Consider the following 15414-nt stretch of genomic DNA (forward strand, 5'->3'; position numbering starts at 1 on the left):
TTTTATCAAATAATATATTTATCATGATGCTGATGATAATTATCATCATCATCATTGACTATATCACTGTCGTAAATATTATTGCTGTTGGCAGTTAAATGTTCAAACATCTTCGTTGTACTTACTCATCATCATCATTATTGTCATCATCGTTGTCGTCGTCCGTATCGTTGCTGTTGCTGTTGTCATTGTTATTGCCGTTGTTTTTGTTGTTGCCAGTAACTTTGCTGTTGCTTTTGCATCCTTATTTTGTTATGAAGCCATGGCGCTAGCATTCAGTTCATCACGGTATGCTGAACATAACGGTTTGCCATTTTTGCGAAATGTACGAGGAAAACGCTTATTGTTAAATTGATTTTAAAAACAAATTCAAATGATTTTGAATTCATTAAAGTGAATAATATACGCATATCTTATAAGAAAAATAAATCTTATTGAAATAAAATAAAACAAAAATGTTTCGTTTCGCATAAAATAATATCAAAGAATTTTAAACTAAAATTGTGAATATTTAATATATAAAAAAATATTGAATTAAAATAAAAGTAATGAAAAAAGTTTTTTATTAACTTATAACAAATAATATTGAAAGCTGTACCTTGCAAATATAGTTTCAAAACTAAGGTAAGGTAATATTAAAAAGAAATCAATATTTTTACAATCGCAGATTATTTGCAAATTAAAATCACTCAAAATCTCTCTCCGTTATAATTATAATAATGAAGAGAAAAATAGTTTGCAGAATGAGGCCGAATTCTGACACAACCTGAAATCTCAATGTATAAAATTAATTTGGAATTAGTTTTTGTTTTATAAAAAATGGGGTTTAATATAAACTTTATTGTCTTTTGTAGATTGTCTTATATAAAAGGAATTCTAATATTCTATAAGAAGAACTGGAAAATAGGAAAATTGTTAAGATTTTATTTGTTTGCTATATAAAATTTTTTGCTATATAAAATGCCATCAAAAAATATTGTCTTAGTTTACCACTAAGGTTATTCTGAAAATAAAAAAAACGGTAAATTTATGGAAGCTTGGTAGTCAAGCTGTCTCCACTTTATACATTCTTTTTCATTTGCAGCATTCTAATCATTCAGTTCGTCTCAAAAGAAAAATAAGAGAAATATTCGTTGTACACTTTATAGTTTAGAATTGGATTGGTATAGTGATCTTTCAAAAAAAAAGGAAACCCCCAAATTTCTTGATCTGATATTTCTTTTGATAATATCATTTCTCCAAAAATATCACCATCAAGAAAAATAATTTGTCTGTGCATGTTAAAGAGTAAAAATATTCTTAACTTTTTCTTTCTATCCAGCAATTCTCTGAAAAAAAAAAATCAAAAACTTCTTCCAAAAATTTTCTGATAATTTCCCCAAAAAAAATTATTTGCCTGCTACTATCAACATTGATCGACTAATCAATGATCCACATGAATTGTTCTGATAGGGTCTCAAAAAAATATTGTAAAAATTCGACGATTAAAAAAACTCCATTCTTAAAATCTCCATTAACAACGGTTTTCATTTCAAAATCAAATAAAAAATAAGTCGTTTTTGTGGATCTCTTTATCCTTACTTAAATTTTTATACCCTACACCACACTGTGGTAAGGGGTATTATGTATTTGTGCATTTGTATGTAACATACAAAAGGAAACGAAATAGACCCATAGTTCCTTTTGGGGATATACATATAATTACTTTCTGAGTCGATTTATGCATGTCCGTCCGTCTGTCCATGTATTTTTGTTCGCAACGTACAGGTCGCATTTTTTGTCCGATTCAGCTGAAAATTAGGGACTACAATTTTTTTAGCCATAGGAAGAACGCTATTGCTTTTGGTGAAAATCGGTTCAGATTTGGATATAGCTCCCATATATATTTTCGGCCGATTTCAGGTATTTTTTGCACTAAACATGCTATATATTTCCGATTTCGATGAAATTTGGAATGTGTGACTGAATTCAGTCTAGAAATAAATGTGCCAAATTATATCGAAATCGGTTAAGATCTGGATATAGCTCCCATATATACTTTCGGCCGATTTCGCGTATTTGCTGCACCAAACACGCTATATACGTCCGATTTGGATGAAATTTGGAATGTTTGATTGAATTCGGTCTAGAAATAAGTGTCCCAAATTACATCGAAATCGGTTCAGATTTGGATAAAGCTCCCATATATATTTTCGGCCGATTTGACGTATTTGCTGCACCAAACACGCTATATACGTCCAATATCGATGAAATTTGGAATGTGTGACTGAATTCGGTTTAGAAATAAATGTGCCAAATTATATCCAAATCGCTTCAGATTTGGATATAGCTCCCATATATATTTTCGGCCGATTTCACGTATTTTTTGTACCAAACACGCTATATATTTCCGATTTCGATGAAATTTGGAATGTGTAACTGAATTCGGTCTAGAAATAAGTGTGTCAAATTATATCGAAATCGGTTCAGATTTGGATATAGCTCCCATATATATTTTCGTCGGATTTCACGTATTTGCTGTACCAAAGACGCTATATATGTCCGATTTTGATGAAATTTGGAATGCTTGACTGAATTCGGTCTAGAAATAAATGTGCCAAATTATATTAATTATAGCTCCCATATATATTTTCGCCCGATTTCATATATTTGCTGCACCAAACACGCTATATACGTCCGATTTTGATGAAATTTGGAATGCTGCACCAAACACGCTATATACGTCCGATTTCAATGATATTTGGAATGTGTGACTGAATTCGGTCTGGAAATAAATGTGCCAAATTATATCGAAATCGGTTAAGATCTGGATATAGCTCCGATTTATATTTTTATATATTTATATTTTTATATATTCGGCCCGCCCGACTTTGATCCTTTCCTTACTGGTTTTATTATACCCTACACCACAACGATTTCAGTATAATTTGGCGAAATTTCTTCTCGACCACATAGCGTCACATTTTTCACATTTTGTCAAAATGTCTGTCCAATTTTGTCCAGGTTTGGATCTATGTATGTCCACAATTTTTGGAGAGGGAATGTACCAAATGCCAAGTTACAGCCAATTCGGGCTAAAAATGAAGATAAAATTTTCAAAATACCTGAAGTCGGGTGGTACCTCTATGTGGGAAAAAAACGGACCCATATTGATTTGGTTTCATGTTCATGTGTTGTCATCCAAACTTGAAAATTTTGCGCAAAGTTTTAGTTCGATTGGTCAACTGACACTGTGTTAAAAATTAATTAAATTTAAATAAATTAAATTACATTCAATTAATTATAAACTAAATTAAATTAATTTAAAAAAATAGTAACTAGATTTGAGCTAAACAGACAGAGAACAATGCAAGTTAAATAAACCGCTGTAAAAATTTCCAGTACAAATATTTAGGTGCTTGTGGTCTCATAAACAGTGGACAGATCCCATTAACAAAGTCTACCCAACAAATTCTCAATCCGTCATACTGTTTGGAACTTTCAGGTCATTATTTAGAAGAATATTTACGATAAAATATTTCAGGAAATATAGGCTTTACCAAGAAACATGTATACTCTTGTAGGCACAATCACAATGACTACCCGATATTAAAGTTCAAATGCCATCTTAGAAGTTGTCCTCCTATTAACAGTGGCCTTAAAATTGGATTAGAGTGCAAAAGTGTTGAAGTTTTGAAGAGGATTCAGGTATCTTCTCTGACAATGAACTGACATGGCCCATCTTGGAACTGAATATAATTTTGGAAGACATTCATTTAATTCCACTGTAGGATTTTTAGAACGCTTCTGAAGTTGCCCACGAAAAAGAGTATGTCTTTGTTATCGGAATTACAAAGAATACCTTCGATGAAAATATCAAAACAATCCTCGAAAGGCCCTTAAATTGCACATAAGAAATGGTGTTGAATTTTTGTGAGGTAATTACGGGTGGAGATTGTCCGATCTTGAAACTTACTTTAAATTAGAAAAAGCAAGTAAAAATATATAAGTCGGCTTTGCCGACATAGATATACCCTCAGCCTGTGGATTTAGATAAAAGCTCAAAAGACTTGAGGGGGAGGTATCTAAAGAAATATATACACTCAGTCTGTGGATTTACATTAAAGCTCAAAACACTTGAGGTAAACAAATGGACCGACATAGTCAATTTTGGAAGTGGGTCTTACTTTGGCAATCATTTCTATCGATAAATATCGCGCCCACCACTCATTTTAGTTGGTCACCATGTAATTTAGAGCTTTTGGACCATTATATCAGGAAACATGGACTTACCCCCGAAAAACATAATATCACTATAAACACGACCACTAGGAGTGGATTCGGTAAAAATTGCAAGCACGATCTTCGATTTTCATCTAATATTCGAAGAAATATTACGATATGCAAAGTGTAAAACAACGCAGTATTCGATTCGGGACCAGCCAATTGACATGCTGGCCATAGGGGTTTTTTACTGTTTTCGGGTAATTTTCTCAAGAATTATAATATCGCTTTAAACAGGGCCACTAGGAGTGCCTTCGTTAAAAATTTCAAAAGGATCTTCGAACAGACCCTTAACCGCACTTCAACAAAAATGTTAAACATTTGTGTGGGTTGTACCCCAAGGAGTGAAACGATAGGGCCCACTTTTAAACATAAAGTTTGGACAAAATATTTGGAAATCCAGTTTGGTTGCCCCGTTTTTGCGATATTGCCCTTAACTTTTTAGCGGATATTTTCGAACTTTTGTAAAGGAGGTACCGGAAGGAGTGGATCTACAAGCACGATCTTCGATTTTTATTTAATTTTCTAAGAAATATTACGATATGCAAAGTGTGGACCAACGAAGTATTCGGTTCGGGACCAGCAACTTGACATGCTGGCCATAGGGGTTTCTTATAGTTTTCGGGTAATTTTCTCAAGAATTATGGACTTGCCACTGAAAAAAACTTGTTCCATCGGTTTAGGGGTCTTGAGTGCAACCTGTTGCAAGAAAAATCAATACGATTCGCGAGGAGGTCCTTACCTGCACTCTTCCGAAATTTGGTGTGGGAGGTATCCGAAGGAGTTCACATATATAGTCCGTATTCTAATCTGATCTATGTCTCGTAGAAATATTACGATGTCCAAAGTATAGACCAAATCGAGAGTTATTGTGCACACCATTTTTGCGAAAAATTTTGAACTTTTCTGGGGGAGGTACCCAAAGGAGGGGACCGCTAAGGCCCAACTTAGAATTTGATTTAACTTAGAGCAAAATATTATGATTGCCAAATTTTGGATCGAACCACTACACATGGTGCCATAGAGGGGTTTTCAGCTTTCGATCTTTTTTTTTTGCTGAGGAAGTAAGGACTTGTCCCACAAAAAAACTTGCACTGTCAAAATGGGGCAAGAGAATACACGTTTTTACAATAAAAATCAAAACGATTCGCGAGGAGGTTCTTACCTGCACTTTTCCCAATTTTTTGTGTGGGAGGTACCCGAAGGAGTGGACAGATATAGTCCATATTCGAACTTAAAATATGTCTCTTAGTAATATTACGATGACCAAAGTTATGACCAATTCGGTTACTATCGTCGAGAGTTAAACCTTTGTGGGGAGGTACCGGAGGGAGTGGGCCGATATAACCCATCTTCCAACTTTAACTAAGTTCGGTCTAAATATTACGAAAGCCTAATTTTGGACCATATCGTTTAATCCGTTCCAGAGTTATCGTACGCTCAAGCCAGCCAGACAGACGGGCGGACGGACATTTCTAAATCGACTCCAAATTGTCTGAAACGGATTTCGTCCAAACGTACTTGGGGTCTACAACCATTATTTCGATGAGGCACATTTGCCCGTATGATAGTATATATACATACCTTCGTTAGCATAAATGGTGTGGGTATAAAAAGCAAGTCTTCAGCACATTGTCATGTTGCGTTACGATCAAAAACAGTTAACATAGCCGTTAAATTAAAAATTTAAATAAATGTGTCAATGAAATATTGAGAAAACACTCATGGCCATCATACATGTGGCGACATTTATACGTTCTGGTAGGTGACCCATGAGCATTTTTTATACCGTTCATCATAATATGGAGGGTATAATTAACTTTGTCATTCTGAAATATTCGTCGGAGACCCTATAAAGTATACATATTCTTGATCAGCATAAACTTCTAAGTCAAAATAATCATATCCGTCTACCCGTTCGTCTGTTGAAATCAAGATACATCTCGCAATTTTTAAGATAGAGCTTTATAATTTAGTATAGCAGTTTATATTACTCTTAGTATGTTTGGTATTGAATAATGGGCTATATCGGTTCATGCCTTAATATATCCCCATAGAACGGTACCTCCTGAGTTTCGGTATTTTGAAATTTGTGGCCACAATATTCCTCAGAAATGACAGAAATTTGGTACTTAGTCTTCGTTGGGAGTACGAAACTTTCCCCAAAATTTTGTCGGTATACGTCCACGCCTTCGTATAGACCCCATAGAACGGTACCTCAGGATTTTCAGTATTTTGAAGGTTGTGGCCCCAATAATCCACCGAAATGGCTGAAATTTGATGATTAGTCTTCGTTGGGGGTACAATACTTTCCATATGAAATATGTCGATATAGGTTCACACCTTCATATAGCCCTGATAGAACGGCACCTACGGATTTCCGGTATTTTGAAGTTTGTGGCATTAATAATCCACCGAAAGTGTTTAAATTTGTTATTTAGTCTTTATTTGGGGTGTACAACTTTCGCCTTCTTATAGCCCCCATAGAACAATACCTCACGATTTTCGGTATTTTGAAGGGTGTGGCCTCAATATTCCTCCGAAAAGGCTAAAATTTGGTACTCAGTCTTCGATGGAGGTACGAAACTTTCCCGCAGAATTTTGTCGGTACCGGTTCACGCCTTAATATAGCCCCCATAGAACGGTACCTCCCGATTTTCGGTATTTTGAAGGTTGTGGCCGAAACGACCAAACTTTGTTATCTAGACTTCCATGGGATTATAAAACATTCGACAAGAGAATTATCCACGGTCCACATCTTCCCATATCCCCATATACGCGTACCTCTTGATTTCCGGTATTTTGAAAGTTATAGACACATTACCTTACCGAAATATCAGAAGTTTTGTTTTTAGTCTTCTTTGAGTCTAAAAGCTTTCCGCCAGAAATTTGTCAGTATAGATCGAAGTTTTGAACTAGCCCCCATAGAACGGTACCTCCCGAATTTCGGTATTTTTAAATTGCTGAAATTTGGTATTTAGTCTTCTTCATAAACAAAAGAGAACTTATTGTTCCATTTTACTCCAATACAACTAGTGGTGGAGGGTATAACAAGTTCAGCCCGGCCGAACTTACCGCAGTTCTTACTTGTTTAAGATTGAAATTATTATCCTTAAGCGAATCATAATTTTTTCGTTTGAACTTATCTCTTGCAATAGAAAAATATGTTAAACGAAATATAGCATTTCCAAATTAAATGAAACCTTTTCCAAATTGAATGAAACCTTTTCCAAATTAATTGAAACCTTTTCCAAATTAAATGAAACCTTTTCCAAATCAAATGAAACCTTTTCCAAATCAAATGAAACCTTTTCCAAATCAAATTAAACCTTTTCCAAATTGAATGAAACCTTTATTTTTATTAAAAGAAAAAAGCCTGAATATATTGAAAAGAGAAAGAAATAAAAAATTATAGGGGTTTTCACCGACTTTTCTACTTAAATTCTAATCTTAAGTAATGACATAAAAGTGTACCTCCCAGCACGTTTTACTTCCTTGAACTTAAACATTTCATAATTTTTAAAGTTATAGCGAAATAATCCTAAAGAGAGAATTTATTTTTAAAAAATTCCTAATAACACTGTGACACAAAATGAAGGCGAACATCTGGGGCAGAGAAAATTCCTTATGGGAATGAAAACCCTTTTTGAATATATTAAGAATCCCGAAGGACAGATCAGCCGTGAGTCGAAGTTTCGAGTTATGGCCTGATTATGTTTCTGCTGAAGACCATGTAAGGCATCTGAAATTAACGTTATATCTTTCTTAACAGTTGTTTTAAGGTCTTCGCCAAAAACTTAATCTGTCCTTCAGGATTATTAATATACTCACCAAGGGCTTTCATCCCCAAAAGGAATTATCTCTGCCCCAAGATTTCGGTTCACAGTGTAATAAGAGGGGCTAATTGTAGTACCTAATGAAGTGGTTCACGATTTGCTGCTTGGGGAATTCTCAATGAAAATGCTCCTTACATAAATGGAGCAGTCGTGTTGATTGAGCCGTTCGATACTATGCCCAATCACTTCAACCGTATTACGATCTATTGTCCGATCGCGTAGTACCACTTTGGCACACATTTTTATTTTTGAAAGTTTTTTTAGGATAATTTTTATGCAATACCTTAATAAGTAAACGAATACACATAATGATAGAATTAACCCCGAGTAATTTGAAATTTTGAATGCCATATTCAGCAATGTTGAAGCCAATAGTAAAGGTATTTTCAAAAATAAAATTGTGTACCAGAGTGGTACTACGCGATCAGACAATAGATTTTAATATCGTTGACGTGATTGAGCATAGTAACAAACAGCTCAATAAACAGGACTGCTCCAATTATGTAATGAGTATGTCCATTGAAAATTCCACAAGCAGCAAATCGTAAACCACTTCATTATGTAATACAATAAGCCCCTGTTATTATTAGCAATTTTTTAACCCTTAAATCTCTCTTTAGCATTATTTCGCTATAACCTTAATTGATGCCCAAAACTTATGAAATGTTTAAATTCAAGGAAGCAAAGCATGCAGGGAGGTACACTTTTATGTCATTACTTAAGATTAGAAGATGCTCTGGTGGATCAATGAGTATAACAATGGAATTGTTATCTATAATGTTTACTTGAAAATTTATTACAAATCGATAAAATATTTCTTTTCGTAGATTGAATGAATTAAACCGCAAAAAAAAAATTACAGAATTACGCCGCAAATTGTTTTGAGAGAGAGAGGGAGAGAGAGAAAACTATTTTAGTTAATTTTATTATTGGAAAAATGTTCCAGTCAATCAAAGAAAACAGTTCCAATCCTAAAACCAATGAACCGACAGAGAGTATACGTTTTGACAATACGTATACGATATGGTGGCACATTGGAGCCTTTGAGTGCTATTATACAAAATAAAATAAAAAATAGGTTAATGTCTAGGATTTGAAAGAGAAGTGAGCTGGTTTTGTGTACCGCAACACTTGTTTACAGGTTGTGGCACAAAGCTTTTATGTCTTCACTGTTTTAACATGATTTAAATTAAGTTTATCGCTTTGTAAACCATTGGGTATATTTAAAGAATTAGAAGAATAATACATATATCAGATATCTCCTCGTCCAAAACCAATATGTCGCTACATTATGTCATAAGCTATACGCCAACTCATCTCATTCTTCTCAATTTTCTCACTAATCTCAAAAGAAATGTACTGCTATTTATACTTCCATTTTCAAACTTCGAATTTTTTCCGTGATATCTTAAAATTTTACAAATGCTTTTAGTTGTGAAAGGTTAAAGCCTCTCCTGTATAATCAAACTAACCCTTATTCCTCTTTAGTTTGAAAATTTTTTCGACATGCATTCCATTTAGCACAACTCATGTTTTCATCTTTCTGCTTTTCAGCAAAACGGGAATCTACAAATATTCAAGTTTTTTTTGCGTTTATACTGTTATTTCACTTAAAGTGGATATCTTTTTTAGGAACTGCTACTCAATAAAATCCATTACCAAGTTTTTTATATGATATGAAATGGAAATCTACTCGAAAAATAATTGTTACAATTTTTTTAATCAAATAAGTCTCGAGTGATACGACAACGTTGTGAGTTATATGGATTTACTACAATTCCTAGTAATCTATCAAATACGATGACAACAATAATAATATCAACGAAATGTTACCTACATTCATTCTACAAAAAATAGACCGTTAGGTTGTTGTTGCTGTAGCAGCATAAAAACCTACGTATAAGCATAGGTTTGATGCAGGTGTGGCAGCCACTGACCGAAACACTATAGTTTCGAGTCAATCCGGTACGAAAGAACGCGCTGCCGTAGTATTTAGATGAGGTTGGGTGGGCAATGTTATTGAAATAGACACGATATTAACAAACAAAAGAAATAAATTTGGCAAAAACAAATTCAAAAAATATGCATATCAACATCTCTACATTCGGTTTCAATAAAATTCTTTGCTAACGAATTCGTCAGCTCATGTATGTTTGAAAAATTTGACTCAAAACGAACGAGATTCGAACGAGAATTTTAAAGAGATAGACTGGTAGTGAATTAATTAATTAATTTTTTATTGGGAAAATGTTTCAGTAAACCAAAGAAAACAGTTGCAATCTTAAACCAAGGAACCGTCAGAGCGTATACGTTGTGACAATACGTATACGATCTGGTGGCTCGTTGGAGACAATGAATACTTTCATACACATGAAAATAAAGAAATAGGATTCTTAGCTGCTAAGCTAATTAATTTATAACGTAACAAAGGCGGTAGTAGCTCTCACACCGGAGGAAGGATCTTGTACAATATTCTTTCAAGCAAGCGTAAGTCGAAAAATTTAATTTAGAGATATGATACTAACAAAGACCTTTTTAAAAAACAAGTAGAGCAAAGATAATCAGGAATATTTTTAATAGTGTACCCAAATCCCTTAAGACAAAGATTACACTGCTCAACAAAATTGAAATCGGCAAGTTATTTTCAAATCCGGTCCCGGTTTTTCTCCATCAGCTCTTGTTTTTGAGATATAGCTCAAAATCGGTTTTTACGAGTTTAACCCAGACTTTCGTTATTTTCGGATACAAACAAATATTTTTTTGTGGGGTTTTCGACATTAATATATTAAGGAGATGTTGTACGCTCGGCACAAATCGTTTTTGAAATAGTTATGGTGAGTATATATCAAAAACAAGTAAGAAAAGTCTATAGTCGGACGGAGCCGACTATGGGATACCCTATACCACTATCCCTGGACAATCGCTCTCCACGGAACTTCTTTTCAATAATTGTGAAAATTTAATTATCAAATATCAGAGATGTAATGTATAATACTTATGACCAAAACCAAAAAGTTATCTAGCATGACAAAGACATTTTTCTAGCAGGCAAGCAAAATTTAGTTCACACAAACTAAAATGTAATGAAACCCACTTATGTAGTACTATTACTTCCGTTGTTTAACCGCTACATTATTGAAATTTTTACCAATTTCACACAAAAGTTTTAGTCCATTTAACCCGATAAGTATTATCTGATCTTCACGTTGGTTTGTACGCTCCTTCTTCATCATAAACTCAAATTTTGTTTAAAATTTTGCGGGTTATTATTTTGACCTACAGAGCCGCTACCAAATTGGTTAAAATTTTGTTTTTGGTCCATTTCATTCCCTGAACATTTCACGATCATCAGCAAAAACTAATCATTTCTATTCTGGCCCGAAAATTCGTTACAATCGGTCCATAATTGCGGCCTTAAGCTTGTGTACAATTTTTAATGGACGGACACACATCGCTAAATCGCTTTATCTCGTCGAGATATGAATTTTGGCATACCAAATAAGGGGACTAGGACGAATATTTCGTGGTGTTACATAAACTTTTGGAGAGACAATATGTAGCATGGGATAAAAATGTGGTTCTCTACACAGAACCCATTATATATTAGGCAGTAGGCCCGTTATCTAGCAAACACTTTATTGCAATTTACATCAGAAGAAAGGTCAGTAGTTTTTTCCATATGTAGGCGAAATATATATGTCCTCAAGGAGTTAAAATATCGACCAAAAATAAAATTTTTATATTTTTCATACATAAGTAATGGTCCATTTCACCCGCTAAAGAATATCAGATCATCATTCAACATTGTAGGCATCTTTTTCGACCTATACTCTTACCCGGTACAAAATTTCGTGACTATTGATGTATAATTGCGACTTCTAGCGAGTTTATTATTACACTACAAACAAATAACGGAATATATTAGGCTGTACCTCAGTTATCTGATCATACACACCAATATAATTGACATCAATTGAAAGGTCAAGCGTTCCACTTTCAAGTATATCTCACTTGTCCGGAATGTCACTTCCAAGAATTAAGATATAAGCTGTATATTAAAAATGTTCACAATTTTCACACAAAAGTTTTGGTCCATTTAACCCTCTAAATTTTATCCAATCGCCATCTCAAATTGCAAGCTTCTCCTTTGTGATATACTCTTACCTTATTTAAAATTACGCGTTGATCGGACTATTATTGAGACCTACAGAGCCGCTAGAAAATTGGATAAATATTATGTTTTTGGTCCATTTCACCCGCTAAATATTTCACGATCATCACCAATAAGAATAGGGATCTATTCTGATCTGAACCCGACCTCCATACAAAATTTCGTGACGATCGGTCCATAATTGCGGCCTGGAGCGTGTTTACAATTTATAATGGACAGACGGACGGACGGACGGACGGACACACATCTCAAAATCGCTTTATCTCGTCGAGATATGAAGATTGGTATACCACATTGGGGGTCTCCGACGAATATTTCGCGGTGTTACATGAATTTTTACCAAAACAAACTTATAATACCCTTTTCCACATTGTGGTATAGGGTATAAATATAGAAAATATACGACGGACTTTGTAAAAATTGCTTATTTTGAGTACTTTAAGCTGTAATTACGTCATCGGGGGAAGTCATAGGATCTTCATATGGCAACGCGGATATGCTTAGGGTTTCTACTATATAGTCCAGTATTCAAATATATAATATAAAGTTCATAGCGCCCATGATTCGGCCATAACCTAAAAATCATCATGAAGACTGCCATTGAAAAGTAAATGACTTATGTGGTAATGATATCTCTGGTAAATTATTTCCGTTTAGCAGTCTTCATGGCGATTTTTAGGTTATGGCCGAATCATGGGGGCTATGAACTTTATATTATACATTTGAATACTGGATTATATAGTAGACACCCTAAGCATATCCGGAGTACCATATGAAGATCCTATGACTTCCCCCGATGACGTAATTACAGCTTAAAGTACTCAAAATACCATAACTATTTCAAAATCGATTTGTATCGAGCGTACAACATCTTCTTAATATAATAATGTCGAAAACCCCAAAAAAAATTATTTGTTTATATCCGAAAATAACGAAAGTCTGGATTAAACACGTAAACACAGATTTTGAGCTGATGGAGAAAAACCGGGACCGGATTTGAAAATAACTCGCCGATTTCATCTAGAAACAACTGCAACTTCGGTTGAAACAAAAGTCCTGTTGACCAGTGTTATCGATTACATCTGTGGACATCAGATGTATAAAATAAATATTACAATTATTATTGAAAAAGCAAAAGTCTCCAGCATTTTATTCCAATATTGTCATGTTTAGTTACGATCAAAACTAGTTAACATAGCCGTTAAATTAAAAATTTTAATAAATTTGTCAGGAAAATGTATATTAATAAAATACTCATGGCCATCATTGCGTATACGTTGTGGCGACATGTATCCGCTCTGAGCCATACGTTTTATTAAGATTAAAATGTTTATCTTTTCACGAATCTGAATTTCTTTCGTTGAACTTATCTCTTGTGATAGAAAAGTATGTTCAACGAATTAACTTTGTCTCTTAGTACTCCATTTCCTCTGTTTAATGGTTTTAACTTTGTCAGAGAAGTATGAAAAAAATTCTCATGACCATCATAGCGTAAACTTTGTGACGACGTGTATACGCTCTGGTGGATCAATGAGTTTAACAATCGAATTGTTAACTATAATAGAATCGGAAAATGTTTACTTGAAAATTTATTACAAATCGATTACATATTTCTTTTCTTAGATTGAATAAATTAATTTGCCAAAGAATTACAGAATCAAGCCGCAAATTGTTTTGAGAGAGAGGGAATATTATTTTAGTTAATTTTATTATTCGAGAAATGTTCCAGCCAATCAAAGAAAGCTAAAACCAATGAACCACCAGAGAGTATACGTTGTGACAATCCGTATACGATCTGGTGGCGCATTGGAGACTATGAGTACTTTTATACAAATTAAAATAAAGAAATAGGTTTATTTCTAGGATTTGAAAATGAACTGAAGTAGTTTTGTATACGGGAACACTTGCATACAGGTTAAGGTACAAAGCTTTTATGTCTTCACTATTGTAACATTATGTAAAGTTTGTCGCTTTCTGAACCATTGAGTACTTTTTAAGAATATTGTAATACATATTGAGTTGTAATACATATATCAGATATTTTCTCTTCCAAAACCAATATATTGATACCGATGTGTTTAGGTTATGTCACAAGCTATACGCCAACTCATCTCATTCTTCTCACTTTTCTCACTAATCTTAAAAGAAATGTACAGCTATTTATACTTCCTTTCAAAACTTAAAATTTTTTGTGATATATAAAAGTTTTACAAATGCTTTTAATAGTGAAAGGTTACACTCTCTTCTGTATAATCAAACTAATCTTCTTAGTTTGAAAAACACTCTTTCATGTTTCTGCATTTCACCAAAAAAGGTAATCAACAAATATTCAAGTTTATCGCATAAAGTGAATATCTTTTTTAGGAACTATTACTCAATAAAATCCATTAAAAAGTTTTTCCATGAGATAAAATAGAAATCTGCACAAAAAAATAATTCTCACAAATTGTAATCAAATAATTCTCGAGTGAAACGACAACGTTGTGAGTTCTATGAAGTTTGCATTTACTACAATTCCTAAAAAAGATCACAACAATAATGAAATCAACGAAATGTTACCTACATTCATACTAAAAAACCGCTAGGATGTTGTTGTTGTTGTAGCAGCATAGTTGTTGAAGCATAGGTTTGATGCTGGTTTGGCAGCCGCTGGCCGTAACAGTGTGGTTTCGCGTCAATCCGGTACGAAAGAACCCGCTGTCGTGGGATTTAGATGAGGTTGGATGAGCAATGTTATTGAAATAGATGCGATATTAACAAACAAAAAAAAAATAGCAAAACCCAATTCAAAAAATATGCATATCAACATAGTTTTCTTCTTCTCAAAAAATAATATCTACAGTCGGTTTCTGTAGAATTCTTTGCCAACGAATTCGTCAGCTCTTTGTGTTAGAAAAATTTCACTCAAAACAAACTCAATTCGAACGAGAATTTTAAAGAGATACCCCCTTTATTATAAGTATTTGTTTGGATTTACCGAAGTTAAAAGTGAGGATTGAATTTCAAGGAGGAGCTTTTTGGAATTAACTTTTAATGTAAAAATTATATTTTTAATTGGTTTATTTTGCGTTTTCAAATCCATCAGATAGTAAAGTAACACATTTAATAATGGCCCATACACTGTTAGTGAATTAATTAATTTTT

General features: G+C 33.7%; 1 protein-coding gene across 2 annotated transcripts in view; it reads left to right on the top strand.

Annotated features, from left to right (window-relative positions):
* Window positions 1-226: 226 nt before the first annotated feature.
* The window catches only part of Pdfr (Pigment-dispersing factor receptor), a 164586-nt gene continuing 149398 nt past the window's right edge, over window positions 227-15414 (top strand). The window contains exon 1 of one of the 2 annotated variants that reach the window (XM_073979573.1): window positions 227-624. The gene's annotated coding sequence lies outside the window, so the exon portion shown is untranslated. The remainder of the gene's footprint in view (window positions 625-15414) is intronic. The other variant, XM_073979572.1, reaches the window with a different exon arrangement.

The sequence above is a fragment of the Musca autumnalis genome, unplaced genomic scaffold (genome assembly GCF_047663935.1).
Source record: "Musca autumnalis isolate F117 unplaced genomic scaffold, ASM4766393v1 scaffold_3, whole genome shotgun sequence".
Classification (NCBI taxonomy): domain Eukaryota; kingdom Metazoa; phylum Arthropoda; class Insecta; order Diptera; family Muscidae; genus Musca; species Musca autumnalis.